This window comes from Pan paniscus, chromosome 12 (assembly GCF_029289425.2).
Source record: "Pan paniscus chromosome 12, NHGRI_mPanPan1-v2.0_pri, whole genome shotgun sequence".
NCBI classification, from domain to species: domain Eukaryota; kingdom Metazoa; phylum Chordata; class Mammalia; order Primates; family Hominidae; genus Pan; species Pan paniscus.
In genome coordinates, this window is record NC_073261.2 from 23,030,350 (window position 1) to 23,043,744 (window position 13,395).

Sequence of the window (13,395 nt, forward strand, 5' to 3'; positions counted from 1 at the left end):
TGAAGGAATTTAAAATCTAGAAATAGAACATAATACTTCTATGTGGCCACGATTTTTTAATTTATCTTGAAAATTTCAAATGTCAGGCACAAATTTCTCCGCAAACTAAAAGACAGTTTCTGATGAGTGTTCAGACATTTTGTCTTGAATTTATATTATCAGCTTGATATCTCTGCTGTGTTAGGGATGCTCACGAGACAGCTGAAAGGGATAATATTAAAATAGATTAGGTGATTGTATTCAGTGTCTATAAAAAGCCATAATCTAAAGGCCTCGATAGTTTATTTCCATAACTACTAAAATGTAAATGGACATTCAAATGTAGCATTCGTATTTTTAGCGAAACATGGCTTTTATCACATATAAACAAACAAGTAATCCAAGATTGTCAAAGAAGTTGTTAGAAGTATAAAATGACTAATTAAAATAAGAAATACCGGTCTTATTACCCTGAAATGGTCTGGAACTGAATTGAATGCTGTTTGATTTAGGAATTATAGCAATTCATATCTTAAGGGCTCTGGAGTCTTCATCAAACCATGGAAAATATGGTACATTAACTCTGGAGACCATACATAGAGATGCTAAGCTCAGGAACATTCTAACCAACAGAAATTCCTAGAGGGGGAGCCTGCTCCTTTCTGCATTCCAGTTTGATCTGCTTAGTTTGGGATAACCTTTGTTCAACACGTAACATTGTCATCAAGTCTTTTTCTGAATCGGTACCAAATTCTCCCATTTTAAAAAGTCACCTATTTAATAGGCCTATTTCCTTGGTCGGTCCTCTTCATAGGATTTTTGTGAGCTTGAAGATGGGGAAGGTGATAAGAAACCTGTAGAACTGGGTGAGAGGGCGACATAACAGGCCTGGCCCAAACCTGGGGTATTAGGTACGTCAAGGTACAAATTTTATTAGAACACAAAGGTGAGTTAGGAAAAATAGTTTGTCAGAAATCCATCAATGGAAACAATGTAGTGTGCTGCTTCTTTAGTTCAGAGGTTTCTACTGGGGTCCTGATGTGCTTTCTCTCTGCTAGTCCCTAGCCTTGAATGTGACTTTTTCAGGCTTACCTTGGGTCTTATTTTAATTTTTTCTTGCACATTCTTTAACAAAAGTACTACTCTACTGCTAATGGTAGCTCTTCTTTTCTTAAAAAAAAATGAAATAAAACAAACAAAAAAAATTTTATGTGTTTTTTTGTGAGCAGAGGCTTACACCTGCAATCCCAGCACTTTGGGAGGCCAGGGTGGGCAGATCACTTCAGTCCAGGAGTTCAAGACCAGCCTGGGAAACATGGTGAGACTCCATCTCTACAAAGAAATACAAAAATTAGCCGGGCGTGGTGGTGTGCGCCTGTAGTCCCAGCTACTCAGGATGCTGAGATGGGAGGACTGCTTGAGGCCAGGAGTTGGAGGTTGCAGTGAGCCAAGAACGTGCCACTGCACTCCAGCTGGGGTGACAGAGTGAGACTCTGTCTCAAAAAAGGAAAGAAAAAAACCCAAAGCATTTTAATGAGATATGATTGAGCATTTTAGTATTATGTGGTCCATCTTACATGGATAAAGAGGTGTGCAATTCTTTTGGTGGACGTGAATTAACACTGGTTAAAGTTTTGCCATAGATTTTCCATTATGTTGAACAAGACAAGTGAAAAATAAAAATAAAGTTTAGCACACATCCACACAATCGACATTCTCAGAACACTGGCCTTCCTCCACAGTTGTTGCTTGGGAAGAAAATTTCTGTTTGCCCCCTCCTTTTAGTTTTCATTTTCATTTTACCTCCCTTCTCTCCTTCCCTTTCTTCTTTTATCCAGATACTATGAATGAATCTTTTCATTAGTAAAATTCTTATGTACCTTAAGAGAATTATCATTCTGCCTCTTCTTTCTGAAACAAAACAGAATTTTGATTTGTTATTAAATTGGCCTTTTAAAAAATACATCATTACTTATTGGATGTTTTCTCACAGGATAAAAACCTGGGCTTGTATTGTCAATGCTCCTCTCCAAATCGCAATAATTTGATCTATCTATAGATCTATACCAATAGGTGAGCAATAATAGATATCAATTTTGGAAAATGAAAGAAAATCAATTAAACTATTAGAAAGATATTCAAAAAATGTGTCTTGAAGTCTGAGGATGATTCCTGTAGAAAATGCTTCTTTGTTTTTGCTTATCAAATCTATTTAATTTATCCAGTATTTATAGAGAGCCTACTATGTGAAATGTAACAAAAAAAAATGTATCCAAGTGTAATACTTTGCCACACCATTCCAGGAAATGGTACTTGGCTTGCTACTGACATTCACCTATTGTCATTTAAAAACATTAAACGGTGGACTTATAGAAATGATTCTCTGGAGAGCACTAGTAGGTTTTTTATAGGACATTGTCTGGAAGGGAAAGTTCCCGGAGCGTGTGAATGAAGGCACTGAGCCACTGCCATGGGTGAAAGGCAACAGCTCAGCCTCTTAGTCTCTGCTCCTTATACCTAACAATAGCACACAATTTGCTATCCAGACATACAGTCCATTTATTACTGAATCAAGTCCAGAGGTACAGAATCGACCTACTTCAAATATAGAAGTAACTAATCTTGCTAGCTTAACAACACTCTATGGTTTCATCTGTGGCAAGGCAAAGATTCTTGAAAATTTTGTCTTCGATTTTCAAATTTAGCAGATAGCACATTAAAAAAATAACATCACTTCCTCAATTATTTTTCTTCATTGATTCACAGGTGACATTTTATATTTTTAATTCTCGTGTTCTTGAAAAGTAACTGCATTATGCCCAAATGTCCCATACTCCCAGACTTCAGTTAGAAATAAAATATGAGCAGATACGTGTGATAAACATGTAGCTGTGAAAAAGTTCAAGCTGGAGAGTCCAGCTGCCTGTGTTTGCATTCTGGCTCCATCATTCACCAGCTGGGCAGCGCTTGGTGACTTACTGACCCTCTCTGTGCTTCTGCAGGATGTGGTCGATAATGAAGCTCACTCATAGAACTGTTGTGAAGATTAGTGCAGTGAAAACATTTAAAGCAATTCTTGGGACACAGTGAGTGCTCAGTAAACGCTTATAGTTATATCAAAAGATAGAGATACATTTAAATCTTAATGAATGTAGTCCAATTCAATTTCACAAGGACAGTTTTTCTTGAATATAGGAGGGCATTTGCCTATGGAGAAAATAATGTGACATGAATTAATCATTATCAATGGCAAATGATCGTTAAATACAGACATTCAGTAGACAACAGCAGATGCAAGGCAATGGTTCTGTCTATCTTGTTGGTTATTTTTCTCATTCATGTGGTTACTTCATGACATTCTGAGGTTCTGTACCTTGAAAGAATCCTTTCTCTCTTTATTTTCAGCAGCTTTAATCTTCCACAACCTTGCATCTCCTTTGAGGTCTAGAGTGGTCTCCTCATGCTTTTCAGCTCCTTTAGGGCCATTCCCTTTGTCTTAAAAACCTTCTAAAGATACACGCAGCATTTGGGCCACACTCTGCTTGTAGATCGGGACTGCTGCAAAGATGTCATTGTTGAAAGGAACTCAGGGGCCGTGGAGCTTTGGGTACTCCGCTAAGGAAACAGACCCAGAGAGGGTCTGGCTTCCTCACAATTACTATCTATGACTAAGCATGAATTAGTAACTACTAAATCCATATCAAATTAGCCATGTGAAAAATTGGGACTAAATAGGCACCTGATCTGAGTTCTCTGAATTCCAATTTGGAGGTTTTTGACACTGTTCCACATTAACTTCCACAGCCTTTGGACTAAGAGTCACTTGGGGCTGGGATTTTTAGTTTTGGCCTTGTCATACAATTACTTACTGGCAAACACCACATACCTTATGGCAACCACAGAAAAATGAAGGATTCGTAAGGATGATGTACTGTCACAAATTCAAAATGAAGCCTTGTTTGCCCCCCTAGAACTTCTTAGTTAAATCCCAGCCCTAACATTAACTATGTCTCTATTTGCCTTTATAAGGTTAGTACCTTGGTAAGAGAATAAATACTACTTTGTTCTTTATTTCATTAATTCCATAAATAATAGGAATTTTAGCCTAACAATGTTTATAGTCTATATATAAGCCACTTTATAAATATTTAAAATTTCCACTTATGTAGTTAACACACTCTTAAAAATTATGTTTGAACGGACTTCACCAACTGTCAGAGTGTTAATTGAAGACCACTTAGGAGAACACCAAAGTACCTGTAGAGTCAATGTTTACACTTCTTACTGTTTTTTTTTTTCTCCAAAGTTTAAAGAAACATGATCAACCCTCATCTATTCTGTGTTCCTCAATGCGATGACATGAATGTCATATTGACGAGGATTCAATTTCTTTCCATTGCAGGGGAAGAGGAAACTATTCCCAAGATAAATTTAAAAAGACAGCGGGGCCACACAAACTTACCAAAGCCAATACCCAGTGATTAAGTGGTTCTGCCCAAGTAAATCAAATGTGTGCTGTAGTACACAAGTGTCCAAGTGAAAGACCTGTCTAGTATTTTTCATACACACTTTCTGAAAAACAAAAACAAACAAAAGCAAAAGCAAGTATGGTGGTAGCTTTCATGCCCAAAGCAAAAACCTTCAAAACCAAACACTTAAACTACACTGGTATTGTGAGAATAAATGCTGGTGTTCGGGAATAAATACTGTACCAGAAATGCTGATTAAAATATTAACAAAGTCTTATCTTTTTCGAGATCTCTTTCCTCTGTAAACTCAGCAGTTTTAATGGGGTTTGAGTAATGATGGACTTAGTAAAAACTTCATCAAGGTTGGAAAGGAAGAAAGCAATTTTATGGTAACTGTCGGCTAATTAGTGAACTAAAGCCTAAATTGGAACACATACACATACACTTAAAAGACTTTGGGCTTCGGAGAAAGAAAATCCATTGTAATAAGAAGTCAAGCAGTCTCTTCAGTTGACACCAAGAATTCTTCTCAGTTTTTCATGTGGGAATGCAATCCTGTCACATCAAATTATCCAAGTAGTTAGTAAAAACAAATTCCTCTGGAATTGCTTATTATTTCAGTGATCCAAATAAACGCCAGTCACCTCAACCTGTGCTTGGTGACTCCCAGGGATGACTGGGCCAGGCTGTGTGGTCCCAGCCGAGCTGGTCAGTTCAGTAAATGGCTTTCATGAAAATGGCCTGGGCCCTTCCTTCTCCAACATGATGGAAATAATTTCTGGAAAGGCCAACATTTAGATAAACCCTGATGGTTTGCACCTTTTTATAACTTTCCAGATCTGACCCATAAGTTCCAGCCAAGTTCAAACCTCCCCTTATGTTCTAGACGTTCTGAGAACGAACCGGTGATTGGAGAGAGTTTGAATCTACAACGTTGGCCTCAGAACTTAGAGAGTGCAAGTCGTCTTGCTGGTCCTTGCTGTGGAAATCGTTCACTTTCTTCCTTACTACGTACTGTACAGGAAAGCTGCCCAAAATGTGTTTTTTGTTTATTGGTAAAGGGTCTTGTTGGAATTAAGTTACTTAGGAATGTGTCTATTGCAATTAAAAGAGGCATAATGTTTATATTAACATTTTAAAGTTTGGTTACTCAGGGAGCATTGGTTTACATGAGTGTAAATAGGCGATAATGAATATGTTGAATTATTCCATATTAAAACTGTAGCTTCCTAGGAAGATGTTAGTGTGGTTAAATAGACTCTCTAGTACCAGCTGCAGGACAACAGACAATACTACTGTTAGCATTTAGTCCCTGTATATCTTAAATAGGTAAACAAAAAAGCTGGATATCATTTTCCCACTTAGAATTTTAGTGAATGCATTGACTACAGGTTGCTTAAGATATGATTATGAAGAACCAGATTAGGAAATGATTGTAGGAAAATAAAACTAAGTATTTGGATTTAAATAATTTGCCAAAAATTCAGATTACAATTATATTGGTTAGGAGAGGAAGCTTCTGGATCCAAGGATACATTCCATTCTATTTCCTGGGGTCCGCTTAGCAGACTGTGGTTACCTGCGTGTGTTGACGCAGGACCCAGTACGCACAGTGATTCCTTCTCCTTCTTCTCAGTGACTTAATTATCTCCTAAAACACTACAGGTGCCTCTCCTCTTCTCTCATTCATTTTCATTCCACTTCGCACGTCATCCCGTGGTGGAGAAGAAGCCTTGAGTGCACGTTTCATTTTTTTTATGGTGTAAAGATACATATTTAGAATTAGCCAGCTGGACTTGGTTTAGATGATCTCGATTTTGTTGGCAACATCCGAAGCATCTTAATCAGGAGCCAGTGGAACATATGCCTTCTCTCCATCAGGGCTGATCAGGATGTGGACTTGGCCACATCAATGTCAGAGAGCTTCTTCACAACCTGTTTGATTTGGTGCTTGTTGGCTTTAACATCCCCAATGAGCGCAAGTGTTTTCTTTCATCTAGCTTCCTCATGGCAGACTCAGTGGCTGGGGGAACTTGATGGAAGCATGGTTAAGCTACTTCCTCCTGGGGCTGCCTTCGGAGCGTTGGTGTCTTGGGCTGCTGGAAGGTGAGTGACATGTGGATGTTTTGTGTGTGTGTGTGCGTGTGTGGCTGTGGATGCCTTTCAGCAGTGCCTTCTTGGCCTTCAGAGCTTCTGCTTTGGCTTCATCTCGGGGGGAGGAAGGAGCTTCCTTCTTGGCCTTCAGCACCACTTTGTTAAATGCACGTCTCTTAAGCCCTGCTGTCCGCAGGTGAAGTTGTATTCCTGCTGTCATCCCCTTCCCCAGACTCTGATCTGTCTTCCAGAATCTCGCTGCCTCGCGGTGGGCAGAGCCTAGAGATCAGAAACACATTTTTCATCTCTTCTTTTAAATTCTTAACAGGACTGGGCTTTGTCTTTCTCCAAAGATACTTTAGTTTCTGTTCATTTTCCTAGGGAGGTTACAGCTTCCACATTCAAGAGCTCCAGTGGTCAAACCGAAAGAAGGAAATCACACCTCTCATTGTTCTTTGGGGGGAGATTTTCAAATCAATTCAGTAAATACTTGTTGCATGCTTACTATATTGCAGATACTAGATGCTAGAGACTGATGGAAGGAAGTAGATGTGGATATACAAAGATGAGAGTTCCAGCCATGGAGAAGGCTAGGCTTGGGTGGAGGAAAGCTATATGCACACAAATCACTGTATAGGATGCAATGTGGGAATAGAAAAGAGATTTGAAGTGCTGCAGAGCTACAGAATAGGCAGCTAAATTATTCTCCATGAAAGGATGGAGGAAAACTTCAGGGGGGTGGTAGCACTTCTGATGGGCCTCGAAATGTGGTTGGGATTCAGTTATTAGAGATCAGAGTTTGGGTGTCAGGGGAAGATCACTAAGGCCATAAAGACCAGGAATCAGAAACAGGTAGGATGATAAATGCTAAGCATGGAGTGGTGACCCAGGCACTGACTACGTGTGTGCATACGTGCATATGTGAGCGGGGGTGTGTGTACCAGCGAGGAGAGAAGAAGGGCTGTGAGAGAGGTGATGGGTGTCGTGGCAGTTCATTGTGGTGGACCAAGATGGTGGTTATGATTTCAATCAGAGCCGTCAAAGGATTTTCCAAATATTTTATTTTCTGAGAAAATTCAGAAACAACTTAGAGGCATCGAGAAGAAAAATATCCCTTGTAACCCTCCTCTGTGTTCTGAATGCTTGTTTTCCCGCACCTGCCCCCAATTCGTATGTTGAGATCTTAACCCCCAAGGTGATGGTATTTGGAGGTGGGGCCTTTGGAAGGTGATTAGGTCCTGAGGGTGGAGCCCTGATGAATAGGATTAATGCTATTAAATGAGCCCCTTCTACGCTGTGAGGACACAATGAGAAGGCACCATTTATGAACCAGTAAGGAGGCCCTCACCAGACAGTAGATTTGCTGGTGGCTTGGTCTTAGACTTCCCTTCCCAGCCTCCAGAATAGTAAGACACAAATTTATTTTCTTTCTCTTTTTTTTTTGAGATGGAGTCTCACTCTGTTTGGGGTACAGTGGCATGATATCTGCTCACTGCAACCTCCATCTCCCATGTTCAAGCAATTCTCCTGCCTCAGCCTTCCAAGTAGCCAGGATTACAAGTGTGCACCACCATGCCCAGCTAATTTTTGTATTTTTAGTAGAGATGGGGTTTCACCATGTTGGCCAGGCTGGTCTCGAACTCCTGACCTCAGGTGATCTGCCCGCCTCGGCCTCCCAAAGTGCTGGGATTACAGGTATGAGCCACTGCACCCGGCCAACAAATTTCTGTTGTTTATAAGCCACCTGGTCTATGATGCTGTGTTAAAGCAGCCCAGACTAAGACACCCTTCGACCTTGATAGAAATTGCCACTGATCTTCAGAGGTGTTTCCTGCTAATTTCTGCTTTATGAATTTAAGAAAAACTAATAAGATATTATATACATGTTCTGAATATTTTCTTTATTATAAATTTGTATGTTATAAATGTATATACAAATTTGCATATGTATAGCTTTGTATAAATTTCCTTGCGTATGTTCTTACAATTTAATCAGCATAATTTTAATGGCTCTATAATATCCCAGAATTCACATATATTTTCCCCTGTTTTAGGGTGGCCTGTTGATGATGTAGTATTGCCATTCAGCATTAAACTTTTAAAAGGGATTGTATTATGCATTGCCTAACACTTGTTTTCATAATACATCACAATTATACCCCAATTTACTCTTTTCCTTACTGGAAATCCATGCCATCTGATGAAAACTCATGGCAGCAGGGCCCCCGATCCCTCTTGGACCACAGCCAGCTTCCTCCAGTGCGTCAGATCCACCTATGGTCGCTCCTTCCCCTGCTCCTGCATTTCCAGTGTCCACTCCTAGATGTCTCCTTTTACTTCTGCTACACTACCAGTCGACTTAACAGATCTAACTGTGTCTGTGGGGTCTCAGGTACCATGTTCTCCTCGCCCACCATCATCTCTGCCCTCCATCTGCCTTTGGAGGCCTTTGGCACGGGCCCTTCCTGGATGGGCGCTGCTCCTCTGCCCATCACAGGCTTCATGGCCAAAACCACGCTGCTGCCCAGGTGATGCTCTATGAAGAAACTTATCCATCTTCAGCCAGACATCCCATCTTCCACCCACCATGCAAGTGCTCGCAAACCTGGAGTCTTCTCCCTGTTCATGTGTCCTTTGTCATCATTATTAAAAACCATAATATTCCATTCTTTATTTACTTCTTGTTGTTCACATCATGGCAGTTATTTCAGATCTTTTACTCTCCGTAATTTTAATTTCCACCCCTGCTCGACTCACTCCTAGAAGCTTACCTTACCTTCTATTAGGAAGATTGAAGACACCTAGAAAATCCCTGTCTGTATTTTTACTTATCTTTTAAGAAATCCCCACTTCAGTTCTCCCTTTCTGCTTCACAAAATGCCATATTAAGCATAAAAGTGCCAAAACTTATAAAAGGCAAAGCAAGTGGTACATTTTCAGAATCTAAATAATTAATGAATAGAGTTAAAAAAACAAAACCGTATTCTGCTTTTAACAAATCAAAAATACCCTGTTCATTTCAGTAAGAATATGAATTTAATTTCAGTACTTATGCTAATCACTCTCACTTTGCACACTATTAAGAACCTTTTAAAAACTGGTTATAAAAGTAATATGTTTATTGAAAAAATTGGAAAAATACACAAATAACGCAAGGGAGAAAATAACCCACAGAACAACACAATGGATAGTGTTATGTAGGACAGATCGTCTAGGATCAAACACTGGCTACCCAATGTATTAGCTGAGTGATCTTTGACAACTTAATCTCTCTTTGCTCTGGTTTTCTCACTGTCAAAATAGAGATCAAAATAGTTCATTCTTTGAATTATTTTGATGAGTGAATAAAATAATTATGTAAAGGTTTTATTGCATTCCTTGGCACTTAGTAAACTTCAATGTAGTTTTTCTTTCTTCCAAATTTTATATACACATATTACATGTCATATGCATATGTAATATTTATAAAACTGGGGTCACGTTGCATTTAACATGCTGTAGCCTACTTTTTTAACTTAACATTATCTTGTCAGCATTTCCCTGAGCCATTTTGCATTCTTTGAACACATGGTTTTTAATGCCTGAATAGCATTCTGTTCTATGGATTTACTATAATTTACTTAACTAAATCCCTATTGTTGCTTAATTAGGCAGTGGCAATTTTTTGCTATTATAAATAGCATTGCAATGAACATCCTTGTACATAATTCTTTGTTTGCTTCTCTGATAATTTCCTTGGGATAAATTCCAAGAACTGTAATTATTAGGTCAAAGGATAAGAACATTTGTAAGAATCTTGATCTATGTGGTCAATCTGCTCTCCAGAAAGTTTGCCCTCATTTATATTCTCTGCTTCAATATGGGAGAGAGTTTTTGTTTCACCAGACCTTGGCCACTGGTGGATAATGTACAAGAGCTTGTTTTGGAAACTGCTGGTTTCTTAGATGAAGGAGAGCTTACGCACTTTTCATTGGCAGGTTTTGGTTGCATGAGTGATTTGTGGGCGATGTTAGGAGAGTAAACCTGAAGAGCAGATTTCCCTTGGGCAGCTACCCCAGAGTACGGAAATGAACTTGAAACTTCAAGATACAAACATGAAAGGTGAAATGCAGCTCTCAACCATCTTTTTATAGACAAATATTATACCTCCTTGAAAATATTTATAAAAATAATGCCATTTATTTAAGGTAATTAATCTGGAGTCCTCGGCCACCCAGTAATCGTTTAGCAGCCTCACCTTTCCTGTAATGTGGGTGATGACAGTGTGTCACCTGGAAGTGAAAGGGGTCCACGGCTTTTTCCACACCAAGACCTTCTTCTAATCTCTTTCATGTTTGGGCACCAACTCTGGGTACCGACTACTGGGTGCTTATAAGGGCTTACTCTTGACATTTAAAGAGGGATCAAAGGGAGGCCTTTTTTGTTTAAAATGCACTGCTTCCCAACAGTCAGTGGTGAGAAAAAGGTTGGTTATAGGATCAGATGAGAAAACAGAGTTCAGGAATGCTGACCCCCATCTGAAGTGCTGGACTTACCCTGATGCTCTAACTCATATTTTTGAATCCCTTTTACCACTTACTCTTTAGCTAGTAAGGTCAATGTAATAAGTTATATCCATCATTGCAATGGTGCGCTTCCTATGTTTGTATGTTAATTGTGTATGTGCATGTTTAAGCTGTGGGGATTTTTTTGTTTGAAAGAATGTGTGCTGTTTAGAGAAGAGGGGGCTTGTCCTTGGGTGAGATGGAGATTGTAGTTTGTGTTGCATCCAGGCGGGTGGACTGAGGAGGGTAAAAAGACAGTCCTTCATTCTGCCTGTGAGTGTGATGGCAATTAACATGTTTGTCTGTAAAAACAAGAAGTAGTCTCTGCGCTATGGAGAACTGATTAGAGCCCTGCATGCTCAGAGTAAAAAGCAGATGGGGTGAGGGGGGTAGGGAGGTGGTCGGTATTAGTGAGTTCTGCGAGCACTTGTGCAGGGCCAGACAGCTGAGAACAGACTGGAATAGAAAGCAAATCATTCCGGATGGTGAGAGTCCACAAGACAATCCATAGCTGAACTACTGAGAAAGAGAAAAAGGCAGAGCTGATGTAAACAGAGCTTAGTAACAGTTTGCTCTAGTAAAATGGTGGTTTCATATCAGATTTAACTGGCTCTCCTCATAGCTTGATTAACTGGTTTATCACTTTGTTTTTGGTTAGAAGTTTGAGTTTGTTCAGTCTACATATTTCTTTTTTTTTTTTTCTTAAAAAAAGGCTCCAGTTTGATATTGTCTTCTATATCGACAGGGATTAATTTTAACTTAGATCCTTCGCTGATGAGCATGCTGACTTGTAAAGCATAATAACTGGTGTTTTCATATCACACTGTCATCATTTAGGTGTAAGGGGTGACTAGATTAAGACTGCAGTTTTTAAAGTTTTTGGTAGCTTTGTTCAGCAAATCCTCTGGAAGTTGTGATGCTTTGCCAGACACAGTCTTTGATTTTGGTTTAGACTGTGCTTTGATTCACTGGCTGCTTGGGATAATCGTCTCTGTTAGCACAGAGTATATCACTGACTCAGATGAGAGCCCGGTGTGGAGATGGCTCTGTCACTACAATCATCTAGTAAGTCATTCCAAGTTGGGGCTTAGGACTCTGATTTCCTCTCCCAGGCTTGAATGTGTGCTTTTGGCACATGAATCCTTCTTGATTCTTATCTTAGTCTGTAAATAGCATAGAAATTACACATGGAAAAATGGAACAAATCATACTTTCTTTCAAAGGGCAAATTAAACATTCCATAGAATAAGGAAAGAGTTGTTAGTGAGGGGAAAAAAATGCAACCTTGCTAGCTCCAGTGTGAAAAAAGAACAGCATAAATTGGACTCAAACGCAACCTTAAAGAACGTTTTGAGCATTTGCACTTTTTTTCTTTAACCGCCCTCTTAGCCCTCCTGCCAAATACCAAATCCTAAGTTTTCCAAAGGTTTGAAAATATTCCCATTAATTTTTTTTTTCTCTTATAGCCCTGTATTTACCAGGGCTTGAAATGGAAATACTGAAACCTAGTAATGAAGGGCACTATAGAATTCCTGGTCCGTCGGAGGCCAAGTGCTCCTGGCAAAATGCTCAGGAAGTCCCCTTCCTACTAGGCTACAGTGCGGTTTTCAGTTACAGACTTTTGAAAATTCAGGTAAATTAGGAATAAGCAGTTTACCTAAAAAAAAAATGAAGTGAGCTGTTTCTTTGATTCAATAAATAAATACATTTGCAGACGAAATTATGAAACCATCTTCCTGAAAAGGGAGAGGATGAATGTCCTGTGAGAATGACACAGAATGGTAAGATTCTGCCCATCTTCTGGAGGAGACACTGGGTATGTCAACTCTGAGTTGGACAGAGTTCAACAACACGTGGATTGTCACTCATTCGTGGAATTCTGGAATGCGACATCTCTTACTCCATCCATACTGCTTTCAAGAGGCAGCTGTTATGAGCACCTCTAGGACAGTGAGAGGGGATCCTGATTCATTCAATTACAATTGTTCAAGGGATGACCGGACAAATTTGAACAAGGGCAAGAAGTGAGTAAAAAGTGAGTGAGAACAAGGCAGGCTCTCTCATTTATTAGAGAGCTACTGGCTCTGGCTCTGAAGAGGCTGCAGGCAGGGAGGACTGTCTTGATCACATTTGCACAGTTGGTGAATGGCCTGTTAGGACTAGAATCCGGATGCTGCTTTCCAATTCTGCATCCGTTGGCCAACCATGCTGGCCCAAGGCACAACCAGCTCCATCACGTTACATCCTGGCCCCGAATATTAAACTCATGCTCTCTCCTGGTTCAATTTTTCATTTATAACTGTGGCACC

The 13,395-nt window shown here is 39.6% G+C and overlaps 1 long non-coding RNA gene across 1 annotated transcript in view; it reads right to left on the reverse strand.

Annotated features, from left to right (window-relative positions):
- The window catches only part of LOC117979247 (uncharacterized), a 51,205-nt gene that overhangs the window by 22,319 nt on the left and 15,491 nt on the right, over nt 1-13,395 (reverse strand). Inside the window, exons 8-9 of the long non-coding RNA XR_008624299.1 lie at nt 4,442-4,551; nt 1,860-1,890 (exon numbers count right to left, since the gene is read on the reverse strand). This is a non-coding gene — a long non-coding RNA (uncharacterized LOC117979247). The remainder of the gene's footprint in view (nt 1-1,859; nt 1,891-4,441; nt 4,552-13,395) is intronic.